Below are 8,071 nucleotides of genomic sequence, written 5' to 3' on the forward strand. Positions count from 1 at the left end.
AAAAACAACTGAAGCCTTTCGAAAGTGCCTTCAGACCTGTTTCACAACTGCAGGCATCAAAACTGATGTCCACCATGTCATTAGCAGAACGGAACCAATTGGTGGAGCTTTATGTGCTTCCAATGCCTCTCCTAGATGTTCCATTATGTACCATCTTGACTTCTGGATTCCGGCTCACCAGCTTCCTTTGACTAAGGAATTGCAGCTGCCAAGATACTGATACACTATGCCCAGGCTCATAAGGACTGGGCTTTTTGACCAACCCCTTGAAACACATGAAACTAATACAAAGAGGGAAGGTTCTAGCACTTGGAGAATGAAGGAAAGAATTGAATAGATGATATGCTTGAGTTGAATCTTGAAGGAAACAGAGTTCTAGGAGATGGGGTTTAGAAGGAAGTGCTTTACAGTCACGGCAAACAACCATACAAAGACATAGAAAATGGAGTATTCTATGTGAGGAAGAGGAACAAAGTCAGATTAACTGAACCTTAGATTTCAAGAGAGAAAGAAAATATAATAAAGATAGGTAAATTGAGGCAAGGATGCAAAGGGTTCTAAAAACAAGAGTTTATATTTTATCCTAGAGACAATAGGCAAACACTGGAATGTAATAAGTAGTCTAATACTATGTCTGCTTAAGAAAAGTATGTGGAAGAAGACATGGAGTGAGGAGACAGTTAAAGGAGAAAACTAGAAAAAGGCCATTGTAATACTCTAGGTGAAAGCTGATAAGGGTGACTATATGAATATAAATGTGATAGACATAGTAGAGGAAGAAATGGTAGAATTTAGCAACTGATTGAATATATGGGTTGAAAGAAAGAGAGGAGTTAAAGAAAAACCTGTCAAGGTGCCCTTGGCCACAAATAGTTCAGTAGGTGGTTTGGGAAGAAATATGGAGAGTTCTATGTTGGGTTGAGTTTAAAATGTCTAGGGAACATCCAGTTTGAAATGTCCAATCGGCAGTGGACTCAGGAAAAAAGACTAGGGCAAGATGTATACATCTGTGTAACTAATCATGGTTGAAAGAAAAAGAGGGAAGAGAACAACATATGGGTATATGTCAGTTTAAAAAAAATGTTGAAAGAACATAGTTTACTTCTGAGCTTCTTATCAGATAGGGGAAAAGGTAAAATAAAAAAGGAGATATCACCTGATCAAAGAAAACAGAAGTTCATCTGAGGGCAAACTTTTGTGCTACTAAATTCTAGGTGTAATTCATCACATAGGTTCTCATGTAAGAGTAACATTTAGGTATTTCCAACAACTGATTTCAAAAGACACCAAGTGGATGTTGTATCGATCCTCTATAAAAGCTCAGGGCATAACATTAAATCTTAACTCAGCAAAGCAATTTCTACAGGAAACTAAGATAATATTGGGCAGGTAGATAGCTTTTTAGTGATATAACAATAGAGGTATACAGTTTGAAAAATCTAGGGAATAGAGTTAACCTGTTTCTTTTGCTTTTATTTTGAAATATAAAATATTGCAAGGAGGATGCTGGTAAATGCTAGATTAGTCAATTATTAGTTCAATTCTTGGTCAAGTGTTTGTATTCTCTGTTATTGGTTAAAGAGATGTCCATGTGCTTTCTTAAAAAAAAAATTCTGAACTAGAAAAACAACAAACATCTTTTCCATGTAAAAGTCAGGAGGAAGGGAGGAAGTCATTTTTTTTAAAATTCGGGATTGAAGAGAGTAGTCTAGGAGAAATGGGATTGTGACAGAGTTTGTAATGTTAAAAGGCTCAGATATCTTTTCTTCATTTAAGATTCTTATAAATGTTACTGAAATTGTCTTGGAGCACAGTCATGTTGGAGGGCATGGGATCTATATTAGTTTGGAGCTTGTTCTCTCTTTCCAAAATAGAAGTGGCTTGGAAATAGATTCATGTAAATTAAATAAAAGTATTTCTGGCAAACTCAAGTCTAAATCACAGAGTATAGAATTAGTATTGATTTCTTCTTTGACTATTTAAATTTAAAAAAAAATTAAATGGCATAAATTCTTCTAAAAGACCACAGGATTTTATTACCAAGGGATGTGGTGTGATAGAAGGAACACCTAGCTAGCTTATTTTTTCCTTAAGGAATGAAAGTTTTTCTTGAGACTTGATTGGTTCAAGGGGCTTAGTCTTAAGTCATTTTTATGATTACTGCATCAAAAGGGTAATTTACAAGGAATCAACACTCCTTCAGAATCAATAGAGGACCCACTGTCATGGAAGTACTATAAAAATAACCACATTCATCTGACCCCAATATACCCTGCTAACTATTCTAAGTTTCTATAAAGAAACAGAGGCTTGTGTTTACCTGAATCAAATTTGAGTCTTTTCCATATTATTTTTAAATGTTGGAAGGTGAATGCATATTTAATTTCATTACAATTCTTAGCTTGGACCACTGGAATGGTAACCCAAAGAGATAGATACAGGGAGGTTTGGAGAAGTGTCTTTGGAAGAAGCTGTGAGTTCCATTTTAGGTGTGTTGACTTTGAAAGGAAGAAAAAGTGTACAGGAGAAGAAAGCTGGCCAAAAGCTACATAAAGTCAAGTAGGTTTAGAGTTGAAAACAGGCCACCAATTAAAAGACTGTAGGTGATCTTGAAGGGACATAGGGTAGTAAAAGCCTCACTACAAAGGGTTAGGACATGAGTGGGAGGTAAGTGATATAAACATAGCCATCTATCTATCTATCTATCTATCTATCTATCTATCTATCTATCTATCTATGTATCTATCTATCTATCTGTCTGTCTGTCTGTCTGTCTGTCTATCTATCTATCTGTCTGTCTATCTTTATACACACATACATGTTTCCCTTCCAGCTTAAAATTGCCTTAAAAAACCACAGGTTAATATCACCTATGTTTTCTTGCATTTTTATTTTGGAAGGGGGCAGCTAGATGGCACAGTGGATAGAGCACAGGCCCTGAATTAGAAGGACCTGAGTTCAAATATGGCCACAGACACTTAATAATTGCCTAGCTGTGTGACCTTGGGCAAGTCACTTTAACCCTATTGCCTTAAATAAATAAAAAAAATTATTTTGGAAAATATTTCCCAATTTCATTTTAATCTGGTTCTTATCCACTATGACAGGTGGTGCATGTTTGACATCTTTGTTCTAGGAGTCATTCACTGTGTGATTTTATTATTCCTGGCATTAAACATTCTCTAAGTACTTCAATAAGTTAATCATAAGGGCCCACATAGGCAAAATATATAACCAGTTATCTGAAGATACATACAGCTATATCCAGATGGTACGGACTGACTTTGGAACAAGTAACATAAACTTTTTTTCTCTATTATTTTTTCCAATTACATGCGAAGGAAGTTTTCAAGATCCATCCATTTACAAGTTTAGACAAGTTCCACATTTTTCTACCACCCTCCATTTGCTTCCCCTCCTCCCCATATCAGCCAACAATCTGGTAAAACAAACTTTTGAAATATTTCTGCAGGAAGTCTTCAATTGTTTCCTAGACTCATGTAACTATACCTTATTTATGCTGTACCACTGGGGTCTTATCTTCTGTGGGAATGAGTGAATGGAATGGAAAAAATTATTAAATATTTACTATATACAAAGTATTATGCTAAGCTCTGGGAATAAGAATAGAAAAGCAAGACATTCCTTGCACTCAAAGAGTTGACATGCTTATTGTAGAAAACTATATCTGAGTCCTTAGGGTACATTCCATCTTAACTAGAAGCATTATTGTAATAATAATAATAATAATAATATTTATATTACATTTACTAATTATTAGGCACTTTACAATTATTTCTCATTTGATCATCACAACCATCCTGGAAGGTAAACCATCCTGGAAGGTAGGTCCTGTTTATTCCCTATTTTGCAGATGAGGAAACTGAGGCCAATAAAGATTAAGTGACTTGTACAAGGTCATACATAGTATCTGAGCCTAGATTTGAACTTGTCTTCCTGACTCTGGGCCCGACACTTTATCTTTTGTGCCATTTAGCTGCATTTTAATGATGCTCATAAAAATATTTTCTTTAGTCATCTCTCTTCCAGATTCAGGAGTCTAGACCCACAACTGTTGGAGATAGGATATGACTAGGAGGCACTGGGGGAAAAACTCTGGAAAGTTGGAAGTTGGGTTAGGACCATTAGGGGAAAGGGGTCAGACACCTGCTCCAGGTATACATAGGGCCTAGTGATATATCATACTTTACGCTGTTATATCTACTTTATACATTGTTCCATTCAAGCAGGCTTTAGACATTGTTGTCTTTATTCCTCTTCAGGTTGTACTATTGACCCAGGTCTATTTTCTTAACATGGGAAGTTACTTTCCATCTCTGTGAACTTCAACTTGGCTGGTTCCTCCAGGACCTTTGATTTAAATCCCTTTCTACGCTGCAATGTGGATTCATTTCCACAAGACTTTCTCTACCATGCCCCAGCAAGATACTTTCTTCCCCCTCCCTCCCTATTTTTAGCTCCCTTTTCTTTTTGAGCTTTATAAATGCTTATGAAATGATTAATCAATGGAACAGAACATGGAAATAAGAAAAATGTATCATTCAATCCCTTGAGAAGTCATGAGCTGTTCCTTGCCACAACTAACCTTAATTTGATTATGTAGTCTTGTTTATATAAGCCATAGTAAGAGAAACCAGGAGTGTGGCATCTTCTTTATTGTATTGATGGGGCAGAAATTTGGAGTATTCCAGAGTGAAGTATTTGGCAAGGTGTCTTTGTTTATAAGACAAAGGGCCAAGGAATTCAATGTTACCTTATATTTATGTTTGAATTGGTCAATATCAGGTCAAAACTGGAGGAAGAAAAGTGAGGCCAGACCAGGACTAGAAACACATGTAAGACTGGTGGACTGAAGGCCATGGTAAGGATGAAAGATGAACTTAGGAGTGAGACAGAGGAGCAACAAGGGAGGTCTAGTCAAGGATGTATTTTAAAATTCTGAATTGTGAAGATATAGGTTATCTATGATGGTCAGATCAAGAATATGAACATTCCTTTGTATGGATGAAATAATGGAGTTCATGAGAGTTCAAGTTGGGAGACTGTTTTCACTGTAAACTGAAGTTCTCAAGAAGACAGCAGAGGTTGAGAACAGAAAAGAATCCATATCATTAAGTTTTGAAAAACAGAGATAAGATAATGACTTGAACTCAGTTGACTGAGGCTAGGATTTGGACTGCTGGCTAAAAGCCGGCTGAAGTGAATCTCAAAGGACATGTTGATTAGTGATGATGGCAAAGAGGACAAATCTGGAAGTGGGAATAAGGAACAAAGATATTCAGTGCTTCAGAAGACATGTGTATCCATTATCAGAGAGATCAAAATGGGTATATAAGTGTGTGTGTGTGTGTGGATAGTGTAAACCTCAAAGCATTATATAAACATTAGTTGTTATTAGATGATCTCTTGTAATAGAGCCAGGTTTCCATTTTCCACAAGACAGATTAAAGTAAAGAGATTCAAAATGAGTGATTTATTAACAATAGGACAAGACTTCCAAGGATTATGATGGAAAGGAATGTGGAATGGTAAAGCTGAAGTGAATAGGGTTGAAAGCTTGAGAAAATAGTGATAGGGGATTTTTATTAAATTGAAATTGGTTGAATATCAGGGGGAAAGGGGGACAGGACTGAGCAATCTGCTCTAATAGAGAATAAGCTATTCAATATGCATTAAATTTTTGTGTGCCAGACACTTAAACAATGGGGATACAAAAGTCCCAAGAAAAAACTAGCCCCCCAAAAACAAAAACCCCAAATTTCCTGTACTCAGAGCTTACACTGAGGGTAACTAGGCCTCCTATCTTCTAATGCCTTGCCATGTCTGAAGTCAAAGCAAACCCAGGTCTCTTACAATTCTAATATTCCTGTAGTAGAGAGAATAACATGTTGATTGGGTTCCTGGGGACTGGGCTGAAGTGAAACTCTACATTTTTCTTAAAGTCTTATCCTGAGGTCAGCTAGGTGACCCAGTGGATAAGAGCACCGCCCTGGAATCAGAACGTGAGTTCAAATCCGGCCTTAATAACTGGTTAAAATATTACCTTCAAGAAGTGCTGTCCTATTCTTAATAATTAATGATTGCCTAGCTGTGTGACCTTGGGCAAGTCACTTAACCCCATTGCCTTACAAAAACCTCATCCCAAGATGGTGAGGAATTAGTTACTCAAAAAGAAAAACCTACACAGGAACTCACTGCAAATTGCTACCTCCTCCCATCCTCTAACTTTGAGCAGATTTTCTACTGCCCTAACAGCATTTGAATCATAAACTCAACTGGGACTAGCTACAGCAAAGAAGCACCTTGATGTTCTATGAATTTCAAAGGTACATATAGAGAAAAGAATGCAAAACATATCCTGACCTGAGAGCTTTAGTTTATACTAGTATAAGTTAGGGGCTGTTTTAATTTTTGCTTATGTTATTGCTTAACAAAGCACATGACTCAGAACTTAAAAAATGCTTATTAGTGCCTGTCTCATGCTAAGTGTTGCAGAAATATGGCAAAAGATAGCCCCTGCTCTTCAAGGAGCTCAGTCTAATGGGGGGCCAATATGCAAATTATGTACAAGTTTACACAGAATAATTTTTTTTTTTAGGTTTTTACAAGGCTAATGGGGTTAAGTGGCTTGCCCAAGACCACACAGCTAGGTAATTATTGTCTGAGGCTGGATTTGAACTCAGGTACTCCTGATTCCAGGGCCATTGCTCTATCCACTGTTCCACCTAGCTGCCCCTACACAGGATAAATTGAAAATAAATAATAGAATTAAGAATAGGACAACACTTCTTGAATGTGAAATTTTAACCAAGATTGAGCCAAGGAGAAGGGAGAAGAGCATTCCAGACATGGGACACACCAAGTGAAAAAAACTTGAGTTGGGAGATAGCTTTGCTTCTTCTTTAAGTAACAAGGTCATTGTGATTGGATGGCAGATTGTGTTTGGGGGTGGTGGTGGTGGTAAAGTTTACAAAGACTGTTAAGGTCAGTGGAGGGAGCAGTTTTTGGTCTTTTGAGCAGATTATTTTGTATTTGATCTTGGAGATAATTAGGAGCCATTAGTTTTGACTATGTGTGGAAGGGGTGATTTGATCAAACATGCTTTGGGAAGATCATTCTGAAAACTGGAGATGGCAGTAGTTCAAACATAAAGAGATTACAAGACTGGATGTGGAGTGAAGATGAGGACTCAAGGATGACATCTAGATTATAAGCCTAGGTGATGTTTTGTCCTTCATTCTCAAAGACCAAGACAACAAGGTGATGTCATGACAAGCCCATGAATTGGATTTGATAGGTGCTGTGCTAAGTCACCAGCTCACTTTCTTCTCAAGAGCAGTCTGGGACCAGTAGCCAGATATGAATCAGGAGGATTGGAGATGACACCAGATGCAAGGCAATCAAGGTCACACAGCTAGTAAGTGGCAAGATCTAAGGCTGGATTTGAACTCAAGTCCTCCTGACTCCAAGGTCAGTGCCCTATCCTCTTGAGAACTTGACAGAAATACAGAAGAGGGAAAAGTTGGATATATTAAGTTTTAAGATGTCTACACAATATCCAGGTCAGTAAGTCTAATAGATAGTTGAAGACGAGAGAATTCTTCAAATTTATTTTTCCACACTAAGCTAAATAGTTCTCTTAAAAAGTGCTTTGGTTTGCTTGTTAGGTTAAGAATGTACTCATTAGGGGTAGCTTGGTGGCACAGTGGATAGATCACCAGCCCTAGTCAGGAGGATCTGAGTTTGAATCCCACCTCAGAGATTTAATAGATGTGTGACCTTGGTCAAGTCACTTAACCACACTGCCTTGCAAAAAAATGTTCTCATTGATTTTCTTTTACCATTTTGAATACGAATGTTTTAACATTTACCCAAATATTTAAATTTCAGATACATTTTCCCAATGTTTAATGGTTGTCACATTAAACTGAGAAAATAGAGGAGTATCAAATGACCATAACAGCATTTATAGGAAGTCTTGGTGAATTCAAGATAGAAGCACAGGGCAGGTAAACCAGCCTAGATGCAGTGTGCCATGCTGATGAAGAAA

Source organism: Macrotis lagotis, chromosome 7 (assembly GCF_037893015.1).
Source record: "Macrotis lagotis isolate mMagLag1 chromosome 7, bilby.v1.9.chrom.fasta, whole genome shotgun sequence".
Lineage (NCBI taxonomy): Eukaryota > Metazoa > Chordata > Mammalia > Peramelemorphia > Peramelidae > Macrotis > Macrotis lagotis.